Here is a 26,620-nt window from a genome sequence, read left to right as displayed (position 1 = left end):
CCACGTCTGCATGCCACTTCCCAGCTTCACTGCGCACAGCTTCTCTTGCCTGAAGGAGTCACCGTGGCTCAGGGCGGAGTGCGCAGGCAGAGCTGTCAACTGCAGAGAAACCAGTTCTCGAGAGAGAAAGGCTCACAGGGGCAAGAGGCAGCCTGCTGCATGCCCTGGAGCTGGGGCGCTCTTCCAGGCTCACTCAGGCTGTGGCTCAGGGCAAATCCGCGTGGCTGCACGAGTGCCATCCCAGGTCCCTCGGGTGGGCGCCGCTCTCAACTCCCAGAGGCCGCTGCGCTCCCTGGTGCAGGACCACAATCGAAAACCTCCCCCATCTCGAACCTTCTCGTGCTTCCAATCTCGGTCTTCCTCTAGCTCCAACTTCTAGATCCAGACTGAAAGGGCTCATGTGATTAGGTCAGGCCCACCTGGACCGGCTTCCTTCTGATTCACTCAAAGTCAACTGATGAGAAGCCCTAACTACATCCACAAAATCCCTTTGCCAGGCAACGTAACAACCAGCGGGCAATGTCCCATGCCCCACCCTCTTTAGAGGAAGAAGCTAAGCAAGGTTTGCGTACCAGTGAAAATTCGGGGAGCCATCCTGGAATTCTGCCCACAAGTCGTCGCCTGACTTTTGTTGGGTTCTCCGGTAAGGGGTCTGGAGAGAGATCCGGAGGCAGATGGGTGGGCAGGCCTGCCTCCTCCGGCCATCAGTGGGGCAGTAGGAGGAGGGAGCTGGGGCAGGGGCAGCTCCTGTTCTGCGAGGCAAGTGGAATGAAGCCGACCTCCCGGGAGGACGCGGACCTGGGTATGGCGGCACCTGCAGCAGCACAGCGGCTTCCAGAGGCGGGGGGGGGGGGGGGGGGGGGCTCTCAGACCCCACCAGGACATTCCCCTGGGGTGTGGACACTCCCCAGCCTGTGATCCTGGTCCCTGGCGGGGGGCGGGGGTTGCTGCTCCTCAGAGAACCCACAACTCCATGGCCTGGGCTAATCCCAATGACTCAGCTGCTCTCAGATTCAGCTCCGCAGTCTAAATAGGGACAGAAAATACCCACCTTTCAGCGCTACAGAAAGTACCCTGTAATTTGCAAAGTGCTATATACAAATGAAGGATTTTCAGCCTTATTTTCCCCGGATAATTCTAGAGCAAGAAGAGGAGATAAGAGAACGGAAGGGCACAGCGTGTGGAAGGCACTCGCTGTGTTATTTCTCCCAGCAGGAGTCCTGGGAGATAGTGCCCAGGTCCAAACAAGGCCAGGGTTTGCCGACTGCTGCTGGGCTGGGGAGAAAGGCCGCCTTGTGCTACGCGCTCCGGGCGACAGCTCCTCGACCGCTCCCCAGCGCACAGGGCCAGGAGCACGCTGGAAGGGGCCGGTCCTTCCAGCCACGCCCCACCACGAAACGCCACCAGACCAGGCTTGGTCACCTCTGCAACCGTCTTCCGCTCTGACGCCCCTAGGGTGCCCTTACTAGATGGCCCCACCTCGCTGCGGGGCCAGCTCTGCACCTCAGTGGGCTGGGGAGCCTGACCGTGGTGTCCTCTCAAGGTCCCGTCTAGGGAAATGACCCCTACTTTTGGCTGCTCCTGCCCCTCCACTTTCTTCCAGTAACCTTCTCTGTTCCCCCAGCAACAACTTCAGTCCTACATAAAGTCTTTCTCATACAAGGAAGCCTCCGGGGTTCTTAGATCCTCTCCTACGTTGCGCACCGTTCCCTCCACTCTCTCCTCCGTCCCGGCCAGGTCCCCCATTGCCGGCTCCGAACCAGGCACACAGAGCAAGGCTGTGTGGCTCCCAGATCCACAGCTTCCTGTCCTCAGCTCATGTTTGCATCTGAACTTCTTGGGAAAGGGTGATGTGAGAGCACCTCACCGCCTGCACTCCCAGCACAAAACCAGCCCAGGCTTCTTCCTGACCTCCCCTCAGGGCCTCCCATCAGACTTCTCCTTGGGCCTCCCCTCAGGCCTCTTCTCATGACCTCCCTTCATGGCCTCCCCTCAGGACTTCCCCTCATGATCTCACTCTGGGCCTCACCACAGGGTCTCCCCTTAAGACCTCCCCTCATGCCTCTTCTCATGTCTTCCCCTCAGGCCTCCTTTCATGTCTTCCCCTGGGGCTTCTCCTCATGACCTCCCTCAGGGCCTCCCTTTAGGCTTCTCATGACCTCCTCTCGGGTCTCTCCTCATGACCTCCCCTCATGGCCTGAGGGACTCCCCTCATGACCTCCCCTTAGACCTCTCTTCATGACCTTTCCTCATGACCTCCCTTCATGATCTCCCTTTGGGCCTTCCCTCAATCTTCCCCCAGGCCTCGCCTCATGACCTCCCCTCAGGCTTCTGCTCGCGACCTTCCTTCCTCTCCTTAGGACTTCCCCTCATGACCTCCCTTTGGGCCTCTCCTTAGGTCCCTCCTTATGAACTCCCCTCAGGGCCTCTCCTCAGGCCTCTCCTCATGACCTCCCCTCAGGGCCTCCTCTCATAACCTCCCTCAAGGCTTCCTCTCATGGCCTTCCCTCATGACCTCTCTTTGGGTCTCCCCTCAGACTTCCCCTTAGGCCTCCCCTCATGATGTTTGCTCAAGGCTTCCCCTCAGGCCTCTCCTCATGGCCTCCCCTCAAGGCTCTCTTCATGACCTCTGCTCAGGCTTTTCTTCATGGCTCTGTTCAGGGCCTCTCCTCATGACCTCCCTCAGGGCCTCCCCTTGGGCCTCTTCTCATGGCTTCCCCTCATGACCTCCCCTCATAAACTCCCTCAGACCTCTCCTCATGGCCTTCCCTCAGGGCCTCCCCTCATGACCTCCCTCTGGGCCTATTCTTATGACCTCTCCTCGGGGCCTCGCCTTGCACTCCCTTCAGGACCCTCCTCACCACCTCCCCTCAGAGCTTCCCCTCATGACCTCCCTCAGGGCTTTCCCTCATGACCTCCCCTCATGGCCTTCCCTCATGACCCCCGCCCATGGCTTTCCCTCATGACCTCCCTTCAGGCCTCCCCTCATGACATTCCCTCAAGGCCTCCCCTCAGACTTCCCCTCAGAAACTCCACTTCTTCCCTAAGTAAAGAAACAAGAAAAAAACAATTGCTGTCCTGGTCTAAACTACTCTGAGGGGCACAAGATGAACAAAATAAATATAAACAAAATAAAAACAAAATACACAAAAATTTTAAAATAGGCAAAATTAAAAATAAGATCATTTCAAAAGCCTGCCCAGCAGTGTAAGCAACAAAATACATAAACCTCCTCGCAGTCACCACACCCAGAGGAAGGTGAGCATTGCCCGCGTGGAGGCCCTCAGCCGCCCCAGAGGAACGGCGAACACACAGCAAGGCAGGCGAGCCTCAGGCTGAAGGTACAGTCACCAAAGTATGAGGTGAACAATAAAAATCAGTCTGTTTTTCGAAGTGACTCTGCAAGGGATTTTCAGTGATTAGCTCTTGCAGAAGCTAAATAATCATAACAAAAGCGTTCAAAACAAAATATTTTCGTTTGCAAATTATTATTCTGTCTGATGCAGATTTAAATTTTTACTTTTTATTGAAAACAAGGAAAAGAGTACAAAGGACTCAGGGATTCAAGAGAAACACTGGAGCATTAATCAAAGGCAGCAGAATCCCGCCAGGGCTCCGTCTGTGATGGGGCAAAGTCCTCCTCCCTGCGCAGCTACAGTTGATGTCCCTGTGGCGGGCTGACCCTGGCGCCTTCAGACCTGTCCTCGCTGAGTTCTCTTACATCCACCCACTTCCCCAGAAGCCCTGACCTGGGGTCCTCAGATCCTCACACCCTTCCTGCTCCCACCTCCCTGCAGGCCTCCCCTCCCTCTGAAGCCAGAGGAACATTCCAGAAGCACAGATCGGATCTGCCCTTACAGATCCCAGGGCTCAGGAGAAAGTGCAGGTCCTCTAGCCACGCCCTCCCCTGCCCCTCCGGTCCCCAGCCCTGCTGACTCCACCCCACCCTCTGAGCCTCACTTCAAGGGCCTCGGCCCTTGGCCATCTTACCCAGGGTCCCCGCAGACCCTGACAACTGCAGCGATCTCTCGTAAGTGTTAAGGCAAGAAGCGGTGAACGAAGGAAGGTTAAGCCATCAGGGCCATGGGAGATTTTGAAACATCATCCTGGCCAGAGACAACCGCACTTGGGCCCCCAGGGACCAGCAGGCAGAGGGGTGCCGGCCACCAGCGCCAGCGGGGGGGCGGCGCGCCCGGCCAGAGCCCGCAGGCTGCACTGGAAGGGCCCTACCGTGGAGCTGCCACAAGGGGGACGAGGGCGGTGAGAGCCCAGCAGCATCTGCGTCCCCGCTGGAAGGCGCCCCCAGGAAGCACCTCCTCGAGCCACCCAGCTGACAGGCCACGATGGGTCACGAGATGCCCTCGGCAAAGGAGGGGGAGAGCGCAGAGAGCTCCCCGAGGGCCAGGCTGCACCACAGGACCACGGACCAGCTCAGCGCACGTCACTGAGAGACACGAGAGGGGATGCCCCGTGAGCGTGGCAAACACGGCGCGTTCTGACCGTGAGATCATTTCACATTGGTGCTCACACACCGTCTTGCTGTCCCCGCTGCATCCTCTGACCTTGCGCGGCGGGCACAGGCCGAACACCCGCCATGCCAGCGGCAGGCGCAGGCGGTGATGGGCCCTCCATGGCACACGGTGCCCGGAATCCGTCCAGAGAAAGCTACGTCAAAAGCAGGCAACGTGCAGGAAGCCTCCGAGCAGAGCGGTTCAAGGGTGGTTGCCGCAGGGAGTCGGGGGAGAAAAGGTGTGGTTCTGGAGCGACGGGGTCATCCGAGTGACCAGACCAGCAAGAAGCCAGACGCGATCATCTCCCCAGTGACCCCAGTAGAGGAGAGCACACGCCGTGAGGGCGTGGAATGCGGAGTCTGCCTGTAACCCTGACTGGCCTGACCCCTTCCCCACGGCCACCTGACCCCTTCCCAGTGACAGGGCACCGCAGCCTGTGCTGTGGGCACGGAGAAGCCAGGTGAGCCCAGGGCAGCGCTGAGTCACAGGAGGCTGGACGTCAACAGATGCATGTGTCCCCCAGAGGCCTCCGGCAGCCGTCAAATCCGGGGGGAGAGTCCTGCAGGGCGGGCGTGACCAAGAGACAAGGGGTAAGGAAGGCAATGCTGTGGGAGGACTGGGAGAACCACCAGGACCAGACTCGGGCGAGCGGGCGTGGTGACAAGAATGTGCTAGTCACTAGTCGGCGGCTTGGGCGTTCAGCTGCCTCATCTCCCAGAAGGACACCGGGTGGGGCTGGGGGGAGATGTCAGGTCCGAGGGCCCGGAGAGGGAGACGGTGGGGAGAGCAGATGGCAGATGGCCAGTGTGGCCTTAAAGAAGGGACTCCTTCCAGGGCGGTGGCCTGGGGGCACGCCCACATGGGGGGCGCAGGGGCGCACCCAGCTGCACGGGTGCGGGGCTGCCAGGGAGGACGGCAGGCAGCGGAGAGTAGGCGCTGGCTGTGTGGGTGCGGTAGAGGCCTGGCGCAGAGGGGACCCAAGGCCACCGCCAAGGGCACATCTCCAGAAGCACCCGTGTCGCCGAGCCAGGCCGGACTCAGGGCGCCTCGTGAGCACAAACCGTGCACACAAGCCTCCTCTATGGCCGGCTGCGGCGACAGTCCCTCAGGCGTCACAGGCCGCACGTTTCCTCTGTTGCCAGGGCCTCTGTCTGCGAAAGGAGACAGCGTCTCCACTCCCCAGGGACCTGGTCCAAGGTCACTGCCAGGATGTGGTCTACTGGGTTCGGGGCCCAGAGGCTAGCTCCTGTGTCCTGCTCTTAGTGGCCACGAGCGGTGGCCCATGCAGGGACTGGCTCTGTTCGGGCGCAGAGTGCTCCGAACGGGAAGCAGCGGTGTGCCCGGCGCCCGCGCTGCCCCGGGCTTAGCCGGAGCCCAGCTCTCTGTGCCCTTCGCCCTCGGCCTCTTAGCCACACAGCCGTCAGCGCGGCTCCCACCAGCTGGCTCCGGGTGCGCGAGCCGGAAGTCCCCGGGAACCGCACAGAATCAAGCGGCTTTACACTTGACAGTGGAGAAGTGTGACCTCGGTCACTGTGAGGAGCTGTACACGCGGCCCGACCTTCCGCCAGACACCGACCCGGGCCTCCTGGGCTCAGAAACCCTGACATGACTGCAGGAGGCCGCTCGTGCTCCTCTGGTTCCATGTGTTTTACTACATCCCCAGGCGCTCGTTTGTTCTCACTGACCTTCCACCGGGAAGCAAGTACTGGGAAACCAAGACAAGAGGAAGCCCCGTTCCAGCATCCGGACGCCGCACAGGGCCGCGGCTCACTGGCAGACCCCCGCCCGGCGCAGCCCAGCCTGTCCTGCGGCCAGAGTCGGGGGACGTCTGGCCGGAGAAGGGCCGTCCCGGTCTCCAGTGAAGAACTGACTGCATTTCCTGACAAACTTTCATCAATTCGAAACTTCGAGAAGTTTCATAAATTTTTCCCAGGAACGTCCACACATCCTTCTGTTGCTCTCACTGCTCCCACTTTGGCGCACCTGCTCGTGTCCTCATTCACTCACTCATTCGCTCACTTGTTCGTCGACCAGTCATTCTCCTTATCAACCCGTGCCGTCGGGGAGCAGTGAGCCACCGCATTCCTTGGCTGTGAATACTCGAGTGTGCGTTTCCTGAAAACAAGGACATTCGAGAACCGCGGTGCGATGGCCGCGACCCGAGCATCTAACATCGATGCAACGCTACCACCTAACTCCGGACCACCCTCTCCCCAGGCCCGGCCAGACACACCCTCACTTCATTTATGAAGCCTGTGTCTTTAACACTTCATAAAAGTACCAGAAGAGGGCACTCTAGAGCTGTGAAATTAGAAATGCTATTAGAAACCATGCCTCCCTTCTCAGAAGGCCAGGAAAATGAACTTCATGTGAAGTCAAATCCCACACCAGGTGTTTTTAAAGGTAAAAGAAAATAAGGAACAAAATCACATCCTTGCTAACAATAAACATACGTCACAGACACACTAACAAAAGAAATAATCTGATATCTTTAAAGTGATTAAAAGACATTAAGACAAGGGAGGAGATGAAAAATTGGTCAGAATTAGAAAAACTCAAAAATTAGGTCATAGAACTCAGGGAAAGATTCAGGAATAAAAAATTACTTCAAGAAACTAAGATGAAATTAGACGGCCCGCAAGACTAAATAAACAACAGAGGAAAATGGAAGAAAACTTGTAAGAACAAAAAGGAAAACAAAGTGCCCGCCAGGTGGAAGGCAGCAGGTGCACCCGGCGGGGCGGTCGCTGGGCCGCGCGCTCCTCGGCAAGCAAGTGGCGCTCGGGGAACCCCGGGCGCACAGTTGCTTTCCTCCGCTGACATTCTACTCACGGAGCGCACAGCTGTCTCCAGAAGGCAGAGCTACCCACAGGTGATTTTTTTTTTAAGGTTATTTATTTATTTATTTGACAGACAGAGATCACAAGTAGGCAGAGAGGCAGGCATTGGGGGGGGGGGGAGCAGGCTCCCCGCTGAGCAGAGAGCCCGATGCGGGGCTCCATCCCAGGACCCTGGGATCATGACCTGAGCCGAAGGCAGAGGCTTTAACCCACTGAGCCACCAGGCGCCCCCCAACAGGTGATTTTAAGATCACCTGCACCATCTGCTGATCTCATAACGTGGCTAGGGGAACTTCGACTTTTTTCTGTGCCATAAAACAATTTACAGACCTTAAAAATAAATTTCCTTTAGGATGCGTTAGGGTGTGTGGCACGTGACTGGGACCTCCGAGCCCCACTTTGGTCACTTCCATAGTGACAGGATATGCTGACTTACCACATCATACTGACGCCCTTTCATTAACTTAGTTTTTCCAGAGGATTATTCACGCTATCTAGATTTTCTAGTTTCCCTGCACTGAGTTGAAAGAGCCGTCTCTGAGCGTTCTACCACCTTCCGCAAAGGCAGTGACATCTACTTTCTGGTTGCCCCAGCTTTAAAGTTTTGCCTTTTTCCCCCTTGAAAGGTGCTAACTGTTTCACTGTTTCATGGTCTTTTTCCAGAATTTATTGCACCAGGAGCAAGTCTTCTTATTTGACCGTTGTCATCTCTACCTTCGTTTTCACGAACTTTTCCTCTTTGGTCACAACTATTTGCTAATTCTCTCTCAGGGCTGCTTGCTTTACTTGAAACGGTTTGGTTTCCTGACATCCTCTCCAGAGACCGGCTGGCATCACCCTTCGTGTGTTGGCACGTGGCGTCGTCTCCTCTTCCGTGCTTTGTGAACACTTTATGCCTTATTTAAAAGCGTCCCAACTCTCCAGGCACATAATGAAGTCTGGGTTATTTCTGCTTCTCATCTTGTGGGGTATTTCCCAGTTTTACTGTACTTCGTGATTTCTGCTGCTGAAAAATAAGACTTTCTTTAAAGCCAAATTCACGCTAAGTCGACTTGGGAATGGCCCTGGTGTGTAGAAAGCAGGGAAGGGAAGGAAGCAGGGAGGCAGGGAATACTGTGCGGTGAGAACAGAGTTCGTGAAAAACGCAGTTCCAATCCTTCAGAACCGTGAGCATTTTCTGTCTTCTCGACTTCTTGGTTAAAGTTTCCCAGCACTGGGAAGTTTTTCCTTCATAAATTTTATTCTTGGAAGTTTTTCCTTCATAAATTTTATACTTATGCATTTATATACATAAAAGTTTTCCAGTATATCTTCTCAGAGGATTGAAACTTATTAAAATGAAGTATCTTTGTCCCATCTAGTGTGTTTTATCTTTTTCTTGAACACAAGGCTGCAGCTTTGCGCAGCGGCGGTACCGTAGCCAATGGGGTTTATCCGCAGTGCGATTATTGCTAATTGAAAACAAGGTTGCCAGGCCTGCTTTCTGGTGATTAGCATTTGCTTCGTACCCTTCCCATTCATAGGTTTTCTGTTCCTGAGTCATTGTCATTGTCTTTTATAAGACAATCTGAGTTTTGCCTTTTAATAGAGAAATTTAACATATATTTGAACTAATCCCTACACAATGTCTTACCTTACACATCTTCTATGACTTCTGTTTCTAATTTTTCCCCCTCTATTCCACCTTTTGGTGACTTAATCAGGTTTTCTTTGTTCCAGAGTCTTCCGTGACGAGACGTGCAGGTGTCCAATCTCTGCTTGCCAGGTGGCCGCCAGCACATCCTGAGCTGGCCTCAATGTCCACTTACGTCACCACGGGCTCAGGCAGAGCCCGCACGCTCCCTGAAAGGCTTAGGATTTAGGAAACATGTGCTTTTCTCCTACTTATCACCATATAACTACATACACACGAGATTATTTTCAACTATTTAATTTGCATAGCAATATGCATCAAAAATTATTTAGAGCTAGCTACACGTCACACCGGATTAACATCATTCTAGACGGTTGTCTCTTTCTCACTTTGTCAGTCTTGGGTGAGTGTGGTAACCTCTGAGTCCTTGCCTACGTGAAATTACCCTTCCTCTGCCTTCCTATTTGAATCTAGTCTGGTTATCACTAGAATTCCAGGTTGAGGATCATTGTTCCCAAGTACGTTGAAGATATCGGTCGAATTAATTCTAGGCTACAAACTGGTCACTGAGAAACTCAATGCCAATGGAAAACCAGACCTTGGCTCCTCTTGCTCACAACTTCCGGGAGTTCTCTATTTAGTGGGATCCTGGAATTTGGCCCGAATGGCTCCAGGTGGCCTGGTTTCTCACTTCTCCTGCTCAACACTTACCGTCCGACGCATTCTGGGCTCGGAGAAGTGTTCTTTTCGCATTACCCTTCCTCAGCTTTCTGTCTCTCCTTCTCAGACTTCTAGGAGACAGAAAATGGAGCTTCTCCAACTCACTTCAGTCTCACCGTACGCTCTCCCACTCCGCTGCTCGGTCCTTCAAGTATGCATTCCATAGCAGCTCAGGCTCCTCCGGATCTTTGTTCCAGAACAGCTCTCAGGCCTCTAGATCTGCAGTTCAGAATAGCTCTTGGTACCCAAGGATCTGTGTTCTAGGATAGCTCTGGCTCCTTCAGGTCTGTGTTCTGGAATAACCCTTGGCTTATCTGTCCAATCACCCATTCTTTCTTCGTTTCTGTCTGTTCTGTGATTTGAGCCATCCCAATGGTTCTACTTTGACTTTGACTTTCCCAAATCTTTGGTGGCTTCTTTTGAAGGAGCAATGTCTTCCTTCAGGAGTCGTCTTCTCTTTGTGCCGTGAACTCTTCCTTTGTGCATCTTGTTTTGCTGTGTTTGCCGCCTTTACTGCTGGTTCTCAGAGGCGTGACAGCTCTGGGCGATGCCCACAGTTCCACTTTCAACAGGCTTGATTTGCCTGCTGTGGACACTAGCTCTGTTTAGTCTGGTGGGCCTCTGCTGCCGAAGGGCTGGGACCTGGTGCCGCATGTGCTACTGTCGTGTTCTCTGCAGTAGCTCCCTGCCGCTCTCTGGAGTTGGCGACTGGCTGGGACACATCACTGGACTGCCCTGGCCCAGAGCACACACTTGCCGTGGGAGTTGGGTGCTCCCCTCCCTGACCTTGCTGCACACGCCGCAGGGCCGGAGGGGCTGCCTGGCCCTGCTCCTCTGAAACTCCTGGGGTCCACGGGTCCTGAGGCGAGTGTCCGCGTTCTCACTCTTCTCCGCATCAGGCCTTTCCACTTGTCTTCGGGGAAGTTTGAGTCCGTAAGCATCGCCCGTTTCTACCTCTGAATAATCAAGCAGAATCCCGGGCCCTCTGACTGCGGTTATCCTGGTTTCATCTCATGTCGTGAATTTCTGTGTGTCTGTTATCTTAAAATTTCTGCCTCTTGGGGGATTCCGGACAGGGTGACAGCAGCCACATACTCTCAGGTAGCCATCCTGTTCCGATCTGCACAAGAACGATCTGGGGGCTGAGTTGCACAGTCTTTTTTTTTTTAAGAGAAACCCCTACTTGGGTTTTCTTCTCATAGCCAGCCGACCAGCTACCCAAAGTCTAGAATCACCCATGTAACAGCGATTCAGGTAAGGTCAGCAGCTCTGACCTGGAGCCCTGTGTGCGCCCCCCCCTGCTTCCCAGCCTGGCCGCAGGGACAGTGGTCCTCCGAGGTGCAGGTTGAGTGGGCCTGGGGACAGGGAGGGACGACAAGCAGGACCCATCCCTCAGTGCCGGGAGCTAGGCCGGGCTGTGGCTGACGGGCGGCCCTGCCCAGGCCGCTGGGGTCCGAGGCGGAGCTCCCGAGCAGATGGGGCCGGAGATGAAGCACGTTCTCACTTTCGGGAGCAGAGCCTAACCACGCAGTTGCTTTGTGTTTACTTAAAACTTACCCTGCAATTTCCCTGTTGTCTGTAATTACCCCGTGTCACTACACAACACTTGCCGTGTAGTTAAAGGGTTGGCAGTTACCATAGAAACAAGTATTGTTCCCTAACTTGAAAAAGTAGTTGTATTTTTAAAAAATTTCTCGGTTGTGTTCTACTCTGGTGGAGGCTAATTTACAACTGCCACGGGCTTCGGAGAGTGTCAGCCACGCCACCTGCTGTGTCCGCCGCCGGCTCCTCCCTCCCGGCTCTGTCCTTCCCTTTCCCGCGTCCCACCCGCATGGTCACCCGCACCTGCTCCTCGCGCTCAGTGGCTCCTCTGTCCTCCTGGCTTTCTTGCCCTTCCCTGGCAAAAGCCACAACACTGTGAAGCGTAACTGCGGCAACCACGCCTGTCCCAGAGCGGCCGCAAGTCCCTGCACAGCACAGACAGCTCCAGCTCACACCCCAGACCACACGCAGGGCACACAGCATCCTCGCCCCCCTCTTCCCTGGTCTGGCCATGCTGCCCGATCTCCCAACTCTCCCGCGCGGAGCTGAAGTTGAACCACGAGCAGTATCCGCTCTTGTGTGTCAGACACAAGTGACATGGGCAGTTCACGGGACAGTGGACTTTTCTCACTGAGTCCTTCGTCTTCCAAACTCTGGAGGCTGGCCTGCCCTCCCTCTGCCCCAGAGGCCCACCGCCCTGCCCTCCACAGCTCTGCAGGGGGCTCGGCTGCACAGAGAGCCCCAGCTTCTCCCGCTGCCGGACACAGCTCTTCTGGGCCCCTCTCCCAAAGCGCTCTCCAAACGACCCTTGCCGCTCCTCTTCTCCCCTGCCCATCGGCACCCACTGTGGCATATGTCCCCCTGCCCACCAACAACGTGCAAGCTGCCACGGACCTGCATGAGTCCCCATCCTCCTGCCTGATGGCAGTCGAAGGCAGGGGTGGCAAACGGCTGTCCCCTCGGTCCCTTGGCTTAAACCCCCACAGTCCATCCCAGCCAGCCACGAGCAGGATGCCCAGACCCTGTCCTTGATCCTCTGTTCCCTCCTGGCCCTCCCTTGTGGAGTGCAGCCTGCATGGCTTCTGCCCGGGTCCACACTTCCAGCTGCCCTACCCCAGGTCAAGGCTAGCCTGGCCCCTCGGTGCTCACTAGTTGCCTGAATGTCAACGGTGCTCCCAGAACCTGCCCAAGAGCCAGCACTCAGGACAGCTCCTTTTTGGCCTTCACTGTCCTTCCAGGCTGGCCTCACACCTTGTGGTCACCCCTGCCCAGCCCCCATCACCTGTCACTTCCCTCCACATCAGAAGTTCCCCCGACCCTACCTGCCAAACACCCCTCACTGCCTCCCGCGAAACCACCTGCCTGGGGCTCGGGCAGCAGCCCCTCCGCACACGCCCCGGCTTTCCACCCTGGGTCCCCTGAGTCCCTCTCCTCCACCCAGAAGCCAGAATGATCCTGCAGGACCCTAACTGTGCTCAGGTCTGTCCTTGCCCACTCAGAGCAAAGGCTCTTACAATGTCTCAGACCAGCCATCTTAACATCTGGCCCTGCTCGGCACAGCCACACCAGCCCGAGGCTGTTTCCTCCCTCCTTCACTCGCTCTCACGCCTTGACCGAAGGGTCACTTTCTCAATGAGGCCAACTCTGGTGCCCCTACTGGTCACCAATAACCCCAACTGTGCACACCTGTACTCACATACACAATGATCTTCAACTGGGTACACACACGTACACGCGATAACCCTCGATCACACACGTGCACGAGCGCTGCTGTCCGACTGGCACACGTGTGTGCACACAGGAGAACTCTCAACCGCACCACGTGTGTGCACCGGCACACTTGCAAACGCACTCGCTCACAACTGCTATCTCTTCCCCTTCATCCGCAAAGCTCGTCACCTTCCGATGTCTCAGGTGTGTTGTCTACCTGTGATGGCTTCCCAGGGAGTGTCCGCTGCGGATCCGACCCCGTCCAGACCGGGGCCTGGCACACGGTGGGCATGTGTCCTACCGCCGAGGGACTGCTGACTCTGACAGAATTCAGCTCCCCCATCCTCATTCAGAGTCCGTCCTAACCCCTCTGACCTCTCCCTGCCGTCACTGTGTCCGACCTGAAGAGAACGGAGCGTGGCCGGAGGAAGCGTACGTGCTCCCCGCAGACGAGGAGCAATAGTCACCACGCGCGCGGACGGCATTACCGGAGGAACAAGCTGTCTCCCTACAAGGTAGCCTGTTCGGGGAAGGGGACAGACGGAGAAGCCCGGCGGCGGCTGAGAGGCCGGGAACTCGAGCCGGGGGAGCTCGTCCCCGTCAGGAGGCCCGCTCCGTCCGCCCACGGCCAAGGGCGGTTAAGGGGAATCAGGGTGCAGTTCAAGGTTAGGAACCTCAGAAGAAATGGTCAAGCAAAGGGAGCAACCAGCAGTGAGGACGAGGCCCGAGTCCGAGTGAGAGAGGGGAGGGTCAACATCTGGGCTGAGGTGGGTCAACCAACAGGCACTCAGGTCGGGCGCAGGCAGGGCACAGGTGGGCAAAGCAGGCCAGGAGAGGCAGGGGTCACAGGTGAGTCATCGTCTGGAACAGGACGGGGCCGGGCAGGCAGGTCACCAGCAGGGGTAGACGAGCGAGTACCTGGGAGCGTCTCCTTCTCCCGGCCTGTGGACGCCTGTCCTGCCAGCCCACCTGCTTCCCCGCGGGTGAGGACACTGTCCATCATCTACCAAAAAGCAAGGGAAAAGCGTCACGTTACCAGACAACTCAGGAAGGCCAACATTACGGCATGCCCCCCAAATCCTGCTCGACCCCAAATCCGTAGCACTCTCCATGTGGGGTTCGCAGGCACCTCATACACTTGGAATTCGGTTTGTGTCCATCAGTAATTCAGTAGGTCACAGAGCTGCTCCCCGAGGAGACGTCACGTGCCCCTGACTGTGGCCCCAGCAAGGGAACCCCCCACCCCTTCCCACCTCTGCTCTGGCCGACACAAGGACCTTCACCCTTTACTTGCAGTGAACGCCCCCTGAGCTACATGTCAAAGCTTCGATGTTTAGTGTGGCTTTTGACTCGCGGTATACTGTCGGAATGGTGTACACAGCCCCGCACTTAAACGTGGGGACACTGAGGTGCCCTGTGTGCTGCGAGCCCGGCCCAGCGTCACTGTCCGCTGTGACGGAGTGGAGCGACGGAGAAGGCCCGCTCCTGCGCGCGTTACCTGCCTAGCGGGTCTTCCCTGGGGCTCCGGCTCTGCGGCCAGTGGCGCCAGCCCCACACCGGCTGGGGGTGGCCTGGGTCTCAGAGGTTCCTCAGTGGGATCCAGGCGGCAGGAAACCACTTCCAGAAAATCAGATGAAACTTCAAGAGCCAGTCGTTTTCCTAATCATACCTAACGAACAATGTTCCAGAAATAACCTGCCAAACCTGGTATCCAAAACCCCATTGCTGGAGGACAAAAGCAGGCAGTCTTCCAAGGACAAGAAACCAACACTTCCTCAAGCACTTTATTCCCCGGCACTTCCGCGTTTCTCTGCTACACCTGCTGTGTTAGCCTGGGAGGCAGGTGGTGACATCATCGTTTTGACAGCGGGTGGGTCAGGCCCGGAGAGGGAAAGTGGTGGCCAGGGGTGCGCCTAATGATTCTCACTGGGAAAATCCAGAGCCGCTCTGCCGGAATCCACCCGAGGATCTGCTGGCCTCTCTGGGTCCTGCGCGCTGTCGCGGGGGAAGCGGGGGGTGTAATTCCTTCAGAGGTACGGGTAAATTTAGGATGCGCTGCTATTTGCAGCGTTTTAATGACTGTGATTCTGTGTCCCTTCCGTGGAGGCGCAGCAATGTCGCCAGAACGCTCCCTACTCAGTTGTGATCTCCAACGTGGGGGACGCATCACCTCGACTCACCTCGACTCACGGTTTGGGCTCTTAGACTTCTAAGCCATTTGCAAATTCCACGAGTTTAGAATAGGCCTGGCGATACTTTCATTAACAATAATAACTATCAAAACTCTTTTTGGTCTTGGGTGGTCTTCCTAACTCTTCAAAGCTACAGGTATTTAAATAGAAAGAGTAAAAATGCAAACAAATAATGAAAAGCAAGCCTCCTGCTGTGTTTGAGCTCACGGTCACTGTTAACATTTCTTGGTGGGCTCACCCAGAAATTCTCTGTGCGTGTTGCAGGAAAACGCACACGCTTTCTTCCACACCTGGTTATTCTTGACATCAATACGGCTCGGAATTTTTGTGAAATCACCATGCTCAGAAGCACCTCAGCATGAGAATGTAACCAAAATCTAGTCCATACAGGGCTCTGCAAACTGTACCCCGTGAAATTCGCGGGTGCTCTGTCTCTAGACAGCGTGGATGTGATTCCAACATTTGATCTTCGACAAATTGAGAGGTAAAAATATTCCCTTGTCAGTTTAGCTGTGTAAGACTGTAATTGGGACCATTTTCAGTGAGGCTGAGCTCTTTTTTTTTCTTTACTGAACTCTGTGTGTGCCAAAGACTCCCTCACGGCCATTGCCCGTCAAGCAGAACTGGTGAGTCACCAAAGACGCCGCAGAGCTGCCGTATTTACGCCTTGCTCCGCCGCCCGCGAGAGCTGTTATCTAGCTATTTTTAGTTTCTTACTCACAGTCCCTGGCAATGTTCTTAAATCCCTAGGGACTGGTTATCTGGTCTCAGAGGGCACGATCCCCATGGATGGTGCCCTGTCACCCCTCCGCGGTGCAACTTGTCAAGGTTCGTGATACTCCAGGGCTGCTCTCCTCACTTCCTGGTCCCCTGCGCATCTGGGGGTCGCTACCAGTCTCTGTCTGTCCTTTTACCCTCTAATCCATTGTACTCTCTGGAGTCTGGCTCTGTCACCGCGAGCATCTTTCAGCAAGGGTTGGTGAGAATCGCTTTCCTTAAATCCTCACGTGTTTGAAAATGTGTTATTGAGAAATTTCTTTCTTTCCTCGAGATTTTGTATACTTTGCTACACTTTTATCTAGCACAAAAATTGCTGTGGAAACATCTGAGGTCAGCCCTTATATCTTCTTTACAAATGAGGTAGATATAAATAGAAAAATGGGAAAAACTGAGAAAGCACTTGACAAAGAAGAGATCCAAACGGCCAATAAGCACATGAAAAGGAACTCGGTCTCATTCGTCACCAAAGATACGCAAACTGAAACCGAAAGCACACGTAAGTCTGCACTCACCAGACTGTCTGAGATGCGAGTCCGGCAATACCTCGCCAAGAGGCAAGGCCGAGAGCCGCGGGCGCTGGCCAGGCTAGTGCTTTGTTCCCAAGCCCTTCGGCCTCACAGGGAAAGATGATCTGCTAAGTGGCATGGAAAATTCTGATGTATTCAGTCCCAGCAGAAGATAACCCAACAACTTTCCCAGGTAGGAAAATCCGTCAAGCAAACGGTAAGAACAAACCCAGAAGTAACACCCCGAGGAGAGTAAGCGCCGCGGGCGTCTGCACAACACACGATGAGGGGCCGGCCGGGGTGCGGCTGCAGGAGACCCGCCAGGAGGTCACTCTTTGGAGGGCATGTTCTTATTTCTGCACCATTTCTTCACCAATTTATGGGCCTTTGAGAGGCTCGGGGCTGTGCGCGGAGTGCATTTACGAACAGCAACAGCACAGCAAACACCATTAGGACAAAATGACAGCTCAGCGTGAGCATCTTTTAGGACACACGGCGCAGCCGCACAGCGGAACAAAGTGCGATGGGCGACGCCGCCTCCGCCGCCTCTCACGAGATGCACACGCAACCCGCAGGGCGTTCGTGCAGACACTCTGCGCAGTGACAGGACTCCGCGCTTTCTGTGGAATATGCTGGGAAACAGTAGGACCGAGAAATTGCTACTACATCACGTCGACATTCATGATGAAAACACAAATTAAATCCACGGTGAGACTCCTCGTGGCAATGACCCATCATGCCACCCACATATTTTCTTTGGTAAAGTGGACGTTCAAATCTTCGGGTCATTTGTAATTACGTCGTCTGTCTCCTCAGTAGGACATTTTAGGAGTTCCTCATACATTTTGAATACTTCAGATCTGCCAATGTTTTCTCTCACTCTATGCCTTTTCTTTCCTTTCTCTTAACATGTCTTTTGGAGAGCAGGAAATTTTGAACCTTTTAAAATCTAATTTACAGAAGGGCAGTTTGTGAATTTCCTCATCTTAGGGGTGACGCTTCGTGTGTCGTAGTTAGGACAACTTGGCCTAACGCAAGGTCACAGAGAGTATGTCATGCTTTCTTCTTGATGTCCGGTACTTCTGAGTTTTAGATTTGGATTTCTGATTTACTTCAATTTCATATATAATGGGAGATATGGATGAAAGGTGATCTTTTTTTTTCTTTTTTTTCATCTGAATGTACAATTATTCCAGCACCATTTTTTTTCTTTAAAGATTTTATTTATTCATTTGACAGAGAGAGATCACAAGTAGGCAGAGAGGCAGGCAGAGGGGGTGGGGAAGCATGCTCCCCACTGAGCAGAGAGCCCGACGCGGGGCCCGATCCCAGGACCTCAGATCATGAACCGAGCCAAGGGCAGGCGCCCAACCCACTGAGCCACCCAGGCGCCCCTCCAGCACCATTTTTGACAAAACGATCCCTTTCCTACTAAATTGCCTTGGCACTGTTGTTGAAAATTGACGATTTATGTGTGCATGTCTACTTCTGGACTGTCTAGGCTGACCCACTCACCTGCTCACCTGTCTGAACACCTACATCACACCACACTTACTACGGCTCACCGTAAGTCAGGAAATCAAACAGTGCCAGTTGTCAAGTTTCTACCAAAACCCCTGCTGGACTTCTGACTGGGGGTCCATTGAACCCATGAGTAAATCTGAGGAGAATTAACCTCTTGAACATACTGAGTCTCTGAACCAGGAGCATGGTTTATTCTCCAACCATTTATGTCTTCAATAATGCCTCTCAGCAATGTTTTGCTACCGAAAATATTTTTTTCAATTTCTAACTGTTTGTGGCTAGTACAGGGAAATACAACAGGTTTTTGTAGCTTGTATCCTGTAACCTTGCTAAACTCACCTATTCCAGCTTCCTTTTTTGGATTCCATAGGACACTCTACACACACAAACACGGACAGTTTCACTTCTTCCTTTGCGATTCCAGAGCCTTTAATTCCCACTGAAGCTGACAGGACCTCCCAGAAAAGACTGACCAGAAGAGGTGAGAGCATGTTTCCCTGGCTTCTTCCTGCTTGTAGGGGGTACGTTCAGTTCTTTACCATTACTGTGATGTTAGCCGTGGGTTTCTCATCTGAGGAGCTCCCTTCTAGGCTTCGTGTCCTGAAAGGTTTTACCTGGAACGAGTGTTAGACTTTGTCAACTGCTTTTACTGCCCACATGGAGATGACGCTCTGTTTTGGTCAGTCTGCTTATCTGGTAAACTACACTGAGTAATTTTAGAATGTACAAGATACTCTGCATTCCTGGGATAAAACCCAATTATTTTTTCTATATTTTGTATTCGATTTTCTAAAACGTTGCTAAGTTTCCATTTATGTTCATAAGGGATATTTATCTGCTGTTTTCTTTCATTCTGATGTTGTTGTCTAGTTTTTTTATTCGGGTCATGTTGGCCTTATAAGCTGAGTTAGGAAGTATTCCCTCCTTTTACATTTTCTGAAAGAGTTTATATAGAATTGGCATTATTTCGTCTTTAAATAGTTGGTAAAATTCAGTAGTAAAGCCCTTTGGGCCTGGAGGTTTTTCCTGGATAAGAAAAGAAGGTTCCCAATATAAACTCAATTTCTGAACATCTATAGGCATGTATACATTTCATCTAAGCTATTGATCGCATCAGGCTGAACACAGATCCATTTTCCCCCCTATATCTGGCTAAAGGTTTATCAATTTTATTGATTTTCTTAAAGAACCACTGTTTGCTTTTACCCATGTCCTCCATTGCTCTTTCGAGTCTGTACGCCACTGATTGCCACTATTTCCCTTACTCTGTTTGCTTCAACTTATTTTCTTTTTCTGGTTCCTTAAGGTGGAAACTGAAGTCAGCGATTTGAGACATTTCTCCTTGCTAATAGAATGTTCGATGCTGTGAGTTTTCCTTGAGGTGATTCTTTGGCTGCACCGCAACTATTCTGGTATACTGTGCTTTCATTTTCGTTCACTCAAAATAGTCCTATTTCTGTTTCATTTCTTCTTGAGCCATGGATTATTGGAAAGTGCATCATTCAGTTTGCAGGTCTTTGAGGATTTTCCAGATACGTCTCTCTGAGTGATTTCTAATCTAACTCCACTGTGATCAGAGAGCGGCGGTGCTGTGATCTGAAATCTCTGCCGCTGTAAACGCTCCGAGCTCTTGCACATGACCCAACCCTGTCGACGAGCCCTCTGCCCCGTGCTCCGCCCCTCGCACAGCTGCTCCTGGACGAGAAGTCCGGAGGGAGGGGAGCACCCCTAGAGTCAGTGAGGCACACCTCTGCGACAGACCACAGCAGGTCCACGAGGCGTCTTTGGGGTGAGTGACGGCCACTGCTGTTCTCTGCTGGGTCAGAGGCAGAAACTCGCTGGGATGTCCTAAGGGATGTGAGGGAAAATATGATCTCCTCCATAAAAGTTAGACTTCCAGAGCAAATGTAAAGAACAAGGTCATTTTTGCACAGGTAGAAGGCCTGACTGCTCCAGTACCTGGGGTCTGCACCTGCCTTGATTAGCTAATATTTGGAAACTAATGGTAGTGTTAAGAGGAAAGTCTCCTCCCTAGCCTAAGAAGTTCAAGGCCATCAGGAAGCTAAATGAATGGGAAGGAAGGAAATTCCGGGGCAAAGAAGCCCAATCTCTGCTATTTGGTTATGCCCATATTAAACATAATTATCTCTCTCTCGCATTAATTAATTAATTAAAAATTATTAAATTGTTTTATTATTTATTTATTATTATATTATAAATTAAATTAAATTAAAATTATTTAAAAAATTAAATCATATTTTTCCTCAAATATGAAACCAAACCCAAAAATATTTTATCAGAGGAAATGAATATAGTGAATTTAACTGAACTGTCATCTAAAATATTTCATATAATCACATGACCCAAGAATTGAATGGGGACCTAGGTTCACCCCACGCTTGCCTACCCCATATCACTTCTGACACAGGGCCATCCAAAAAGCCCCTCAACCTCAGCCAGCAGCATGCCACCTCACGCCTCTCCTGACCGACCTTTGAAGTCTTTCCAGTATCTTCTATCCTGAGCCCACTCTGGATCCCTTTGTTCCTACCACAGTCCCAGTCCTGCTGCACATAGTCCCCTTCCCACTCCCCACCCACGCTCTGCAGGGCTTGAGCCTCATGGACTGACGACGAACTTTCACATGACTCGTCTGTGGATCTCTCCCTGTCCTCACTGCTCGCTCCGAGACGCTGCATTCACAGCTGTGGCGGGTCTGATGGCCACACTCCTCCAGCGGCACGGGCCCCCTTCCTTCGGGACAACATGCTGCTCTCCGGGTGCTCAAACTGCCACCGACTTCCAGCCACCGTCTACATCACACTGCTAATGAAGCTAACGTTAACCGAAATCTCCATGTGCTTCACATAGAAGCTGAGTCAATTCAACCACATCGTCTGTGGAACCCTGTGTGGGCTATCAGCCCATTGTCTCCGCCTCAAGATACATCACCTACTGGACAAGAACATGGGAAGAACTTCATGGTACAGAACCCGAAGCCTGGCCCAAGGCAACGAGAGAGGCAGCGCTATGGGGAAGGTGCACTTCTGTCCATGACAGTGGACAGGCTTCCCAGGCTGAGCCAGAAGGAAGAACAATCACTCAAGCCAACGGGAGGGCTCAGAAAGGCCGGCTGCTGGCCTGAGCACACCCATTCTTCTTTCCTTCACTCAAATTTCCAACAAATAGAGCAAAGAAATCATGAGAACAAACCGCACATGACCACGAACACAGAGGCCTCTCTGCAGCTCCCATAGGACAGCGTGGACGGCGGGAGTCTTGAGAACCCTCTCAAGTCCCTGCAGAGAGGACGTGGGGCGGGGGCACGACCGCGGCACACAGCTGGCTGGCAGAGAAGGCCCCAGCCAGACAGGGTGCACGTAGGAACCAGAGGCCACAGAGCTTCCTCTCAATACCTACGGATGCTGGTTCCCACAGAGGTCTGAGACCCAGCCCAACTAAGCTGCAACCGGCTCGAAGTCCGAGGACCTAGGAGAGGATCCAGCTGAGGGACGTGGGGGCCTCACAGAACATGCACACACACACCGGAGCACAGGTAGGACCGAAGTGACTTCTTCAAGGGGTAGCAAACAGAGAGAAAGAAACACAGAAGCAGGAAACTGTCCGGCCACATAAAGAAAACACAAAAATACAGCAGGCGGGGAGGAGAACACATGCTCAGAAATATGTACAAAAGAAACGTAAGCGGCTTTCATCTGTCGCCTGACGTGTGCTTTCAGAGACAGGGAAGAAGCTAAAAACTCACAGAACAGGACAGGAAAGAACGGTAAGACAACGGCCTCAAAGAAAGAGGAAATAAGGCTACCAAGAAAGGCGTTATAATAGAATATGGAACAGCTTCAGAGCAAACAAAGTGCAGATGAACTACAGAACACTGCAGGGCTCTGGGAGCCGAGGGAGGACCTGGGACGGGGACGGGGGCCAGGCAGCCTACGCTCCACTGAGCGCCGGCGTCCCTCGTCTTTCAAGAAATCTCCAAACCATCACGTGATGAGAACGCACAGCTGCCTGAGGAGGTGGCGACAAGTCCACGCAGAGGCTCCCATGGGAGGACCTGCCGCCAGCCCTCCTCACAGGGACCGGGGCCCTTGGCAGGCCGGTCTGAGCCCACACACACCCACACCCTCTGACCGCGGCAGGCACGGTCGCCAGAACTTCAGTTCGGGCTCTGGGAGGGCGCCCCCAGCCTGAGGAGCAGGTTCCACGGCGCGCGGAGCAGTGTACACACTCTTCCGCTAGGTTCAAGCCCAGAATGACCGTGGGGCACAAGGGGGAAAGGTGGCCGTGGCACCTGCGGTCCCGGCACCTGGTGGGCCCCGCGGCGGCTCCGCAGGCTGCAGCCGGTGCCCAGGGAGTGAGGGGGACAATGAGGAGGCCGGGGAGGAGGCTGGGCGCACAGCTCGCGTCTCCCAAGCCAGGAGTGCTGCTGTTGCTGCTGACACCCTCTCTGAATTTCTGGAACGGAGCTGTCGTCACACGGGCGCTCTGGCCGGTCAGAGGCGCCGCTGTGACCCCTCAGAGGGGAGGCAACACGAGCACGGGCAGGACATGACAGGCGTGCGTGTGCACACCCAGGTTCTCCCCAAGCCTCTGCTGGCTCTTGGCTCCTCTGCTGGACGGCGGGAGGACAATCTCCAGGAGGCAAGACCATCGACCTCTCAGGAAATGTACACATCAACAGTTGTGAGCAGTCTTCAATGTTTCTTTTGCTAAACAAATTTAAATTTCCATAACTTACCAAAAAAAGTCATAGAGATATACTAAATCTAGTTGAATTGCCAGAAAACTATCCCACGGGAGTGTGATAATAATATACTGGGAATGTGAATAATCTCCCTTCAAATGCATCTGCTTTGCAGCCCCTAAGAAACCACGATTCCATCCCACAGTCTGATGCTAAGTAACAAGAATTCTGCTGATGATGTTCACCATGTAATCGGAGTGCCTTCGGCAATTTACTGTAAGTGAAAGCAAAGTCAATAACAGTATGCTAAAAGTGAGCCCCTCCAATGGCGGGAATCTTCTCCCTAAAGCTTTGTGCCGAGGAGCCCGAGGGTGGCACTGAGGGGAGACAGGGAAGGCTGCAGGATACCCTGGCCAGGGACAGGGTAGGCCACACACAGAAGGTCCCCACGGCCCAGGGGTCTCCCCCTAAGAAAGTGAGAAGTCAGCCCTGCCAGGGTGCGTGTCAGAGAGCAGCCCGGAGAACAGAAGTGGGCGCGTCCCGGCAGGCGAGGAGGCTGGCGTGGCTCTGGCCGCTGGTGGGCGGCAGAGGCTGAAAGCTACAGGCCGGCTCTCAAACCCTCCAACAAAACCGAGACTGCCAGAGGCCCTGGAACCTCCTAAGCCCCCGTGCTGTGCCGCTGTTTGCCCTGGAGCTCCTGAAAAGGCCCGGCACGCGCACCCCTCCTCTCCGAGCCCGTCACTGGCCCTTGACACTGCTCCAGCTGCAGGATGCCCGGCCGGGGTGACAAGTCAGCCTGGCGATGGCCTCCCGCTGCGCGACCGCAGACCCGCCCCCGTCCCCCGAGCGCACCCCTCCGGCTCCCGTCAGATGTGGACGAAGGAGAAGTCCCACGGGAGGCAGCGTGGTGCAGAAGCAGGTCCTCAGTGAGGAACCGCCTCACGGCCCAGCAACGTCTCTCCTAGGGCGGACCCCACAGAAGCAGGGGCTGGTGTTCAAACAAGAACTTGCGTGTGCCTGTCCACAGCAGCGCTGTTCACACGGCCAGAAGGTCGGGAAGCCCTCACGGCCATCAGCAGAGAACAGACAATCAAAACGTGGTCCACCCAGACGGCCGAGCAGCCTCTGATCAGAAAAAGGAACGGAACCGTGCTCCACGCCACACTGCGGAAACAACCCAAACACATGCTGAACGAGAGACGCCACACACCAAGGCCACACACCGCACGACTCCTTATAAATGCAACGTCCAGAGCAGGTCAAGTCTGGAGATGGCAGGCCGACGGCTGGTGGCCCGGGGATGGCGGCGGGGCCAGGCGGGGGCCAGCCTCCCAGGGATGGGTCTCCTGGAGTGCCGATGGCGCTTCGAGACCAGACGGCGAGGTGGCCGTGCAGCACTGTGAATGCGCTCCGCGCCACCGAATGCCACCGGGCTGTGCACTCATAAATGGCCGCTTTTGGGTTATGTGACTTACACCTCAGTAAAAAGGGGGAAATGGGCCAGTTTGGGGCTGATGTCAGGATCTAAAGGGAGTGTTATGTTGGGGTGTGTGTGTGTGTGTGTGTGTGTGTGTGCACGTGTCTGGACGGGTGAACAGACATGATGGGTACAGAGGGAGGGAGGTAGATAGTGTTGGACACACGGTTTTTGTTTTGTTGTTCTTGTTAATTATGCGTTGGCCTTCCCATGGGTTAAAACAAAACAAAGAACGAGCTGTTAAGAATCCACAGGTTAGCGAGGGTGCGGCCCAGACGGCAAGAAGACTCTCCAGCCACAGAGCCCTGGCAACACACCCCTCCCACCCGCTCAATGGTCAACAAGTGACTGGGACATCCGTCTGCATCTGCTGGGCCTGGACTGCGACAGGTCAGACCCCGGGCTGCTCGGGCTGCCATAACGCAACAGCGCGGGCGAGCGGGTTAAAGGACACCCGCCGACTTCCCACCACTCCAGAGACCAAGGGCTTGCAGCCAGAACACCCGCGGCATCAGCGGCAGGTCTGCAGACCACCAGCTTCTCACTGTGCCCTCACGCGGGGGCACGGGAGGGCACTGGGGTCTCCCGTTCCTCCTGCAAGGCCGAACCCTCAGGACCTCACGTGAGTTTCTCGATAACGGCCCTGCCTCCAGATGCAGTCACAGGGCGGGGGAGGGCTTTAACGTGAACTTGAGGTGTGCGGCCGGGGGTGTGTGTGTGTGTGTGTGTGTGTGTGTAGAATTTGGTCCACAGCACCTGGTTTCTGCAAAGGAGGCGGAAAGAGGTTCCGTCATGGTGAGCCACATGAACCACTCAGGCGTGTCTATTAATGACTCCGGGTCTGGCCTCCGGATGCTTGCAGGGACAGCTAGTGGCTCTCGCTGCGTGCTCACTCCCAGCGCGGCCGTGAGGCCCAGCCATGTCGGTGTTAGATGAGAGCAAGGGGCAGATCCTCGTACCGGTGCCAGGGCGGCTCCGAGCTCGAAAGGCAGAAGCCCCCGCACTCAGCACCGCTCCTCCGCAGCCGCGTCTCCGGGAGGCACTAAGCGTCCTTCAGCAGGCGCGCCGGACTGAGCGTAACCTGAGCTCCCCATTCTCAGTGACAGGAAGGAACAGAATTGCTGGCCCCTGTTCAGCAGGGATTATTCACTTTTTATGTTTTCTCTGACTCTGTGGGGGTCATACCTGGTTGGTCACTCTGGAGAAGGTCAGTGGTCCCCATGGAAACCCCACAATGCAAGGCGGAAGCTGTGCCTGGGTGGGAAGCAAGGAGCACCCCCGGCCCCCCGGGACCAGCCTAGAGGTAGGCGCCCCAACAGCTCTGGGGCAGCACAAATGAGGAGTCGTGCCAGGACACCGTCCGTGCGCCGGGCCTCGTCAGCGGCCCCAGGTCTGACAGGCCCGTCCCCTCCGGCCAGGGCAGTGTGGCCATGGCTCTTCGGTGCACTTGCTGGCTTGGCTTAACTGACCTTCTTCCTGCTTCTCTGTGTTGTCCTCCTAGTTTCAGCTGCTGTTTTCACCAACTTCTTCATGGCAGAAACATAATTTTTCCACAACAAAAAATTCTGATCACGTCATTACCTGCTTTCAACCAGCCCAAAGCTTGCCTTAGCCTGTGGAGGCGCTGGTACTGCTGGAAAGGCCTTCTGGGCCCCAGCCTGGCTCCCAGCCCCCCCGGAGTGGTCCCCACGACAGGTAAATAGCTGGCCCACTCGGGCAGCAGCTCACAGTGCTCGACCTGGAACAGCAGCCCGCCCTCCGCCACCCTAACAGCTGCCACCGCTCCAAGCAGGACCCAGCGCCGAGCGCCGTCTGGACCCCGGCAAAGTAAGCTGGCATCAGACTTGGGCTGAAAAATGGCACAGTCACTGAGACAGGCACAGGCTGCCCGAAGGGCGCCAGAGAGCTCCAGGGCCAGGGCTGTTCTGGGTCAGGGCTGGGGTCGGGGGGAGCATGAGGGAAGTGTGTGTGTGCATGCGTGTGTGCAGGGACACGCAGGAGTGAGCTGTCCGGGGGACACACGGGCATCTCCTGTCTTACTTCTCGTACAGACACCAAGCACACACACGCTTCCAGTTGGCAGCTGGAAACTTGTCTGTGTCTACCGCTTATCAACTTGCTAAGTCACACAAAAGTTGCACACCAAGTATTTCTCGTAATTTTTCTTTAAAGAAGGTCTCCCAACAGATGACAAGCGACTGCTCCCGGAATCCTCCCGCCAGCCCGCATGCCAAAAAGACTCCCTCTGTGAGAAGCGGACTCCTGGCACTGGGAGGACGCCCACAGCACAAGGTCACCCAGGACATTTGTGGAGAAGCTGCGATCCCAAGCAAGGGGACCAGCCCAAGATTAGCCAGAAACCAGACAGGGACTAACAGCAGCCCCACTGGCCGGATCAGCCCTGCCCTGGATATCCTCAACATTCGCCTCAACCAACAATCCGGGCCCGGCCCCCAGCGCTGGGCCGCTCTCATGCTGCA

At 54.5% G+C, this 26,620-nt stretch overlaps 1 protein-coding gene across 11 annotated transcripts in view; it reads right to left on the bottom strand.

Moving 5' to 3' along the window:
* Positions 1-26,620, bottom strand: part of PCBP3 (poly(rC) binding protein 3) — a 246,681-nt gene that overhangs the window by 121,374 nt on the left and 98,687 nt on the right. The window contains exon 3 of one of the 11 annotated variants that reach the window (XM_046002832.1): positions 13,875-13,959. The exons of the other annotated variants lie outside the window; for them this stretch is intronic. The gene's annotated coding sequence lies outside the window, so the exon portion shown is untranslated. The remainder of the gene's footprint in view (positions 1-13,874; positions 13,960-26,620) is intronic. 11 annotated transcript variants of the gene reach the window in all.

The sequence above is a fragment of the Meles meles genome, chromosome 4 (genome assembly GCF_922984935.1).
Source record: "Meles meles chromosome 4, mMelMel3.1 paternal haplotype, whole genome shotgun sequence".
Classification (NCBI taxonomy): Eukaryota; Metazoa; Chordata; class Mammalia; order Carnivora; family Mustelidae; genus Meles; species Meles meles.
Note: the sequence above shows the minus strand (reverse complement) of the source record. Positions and strands in the feature narration are given on the sequence as shown.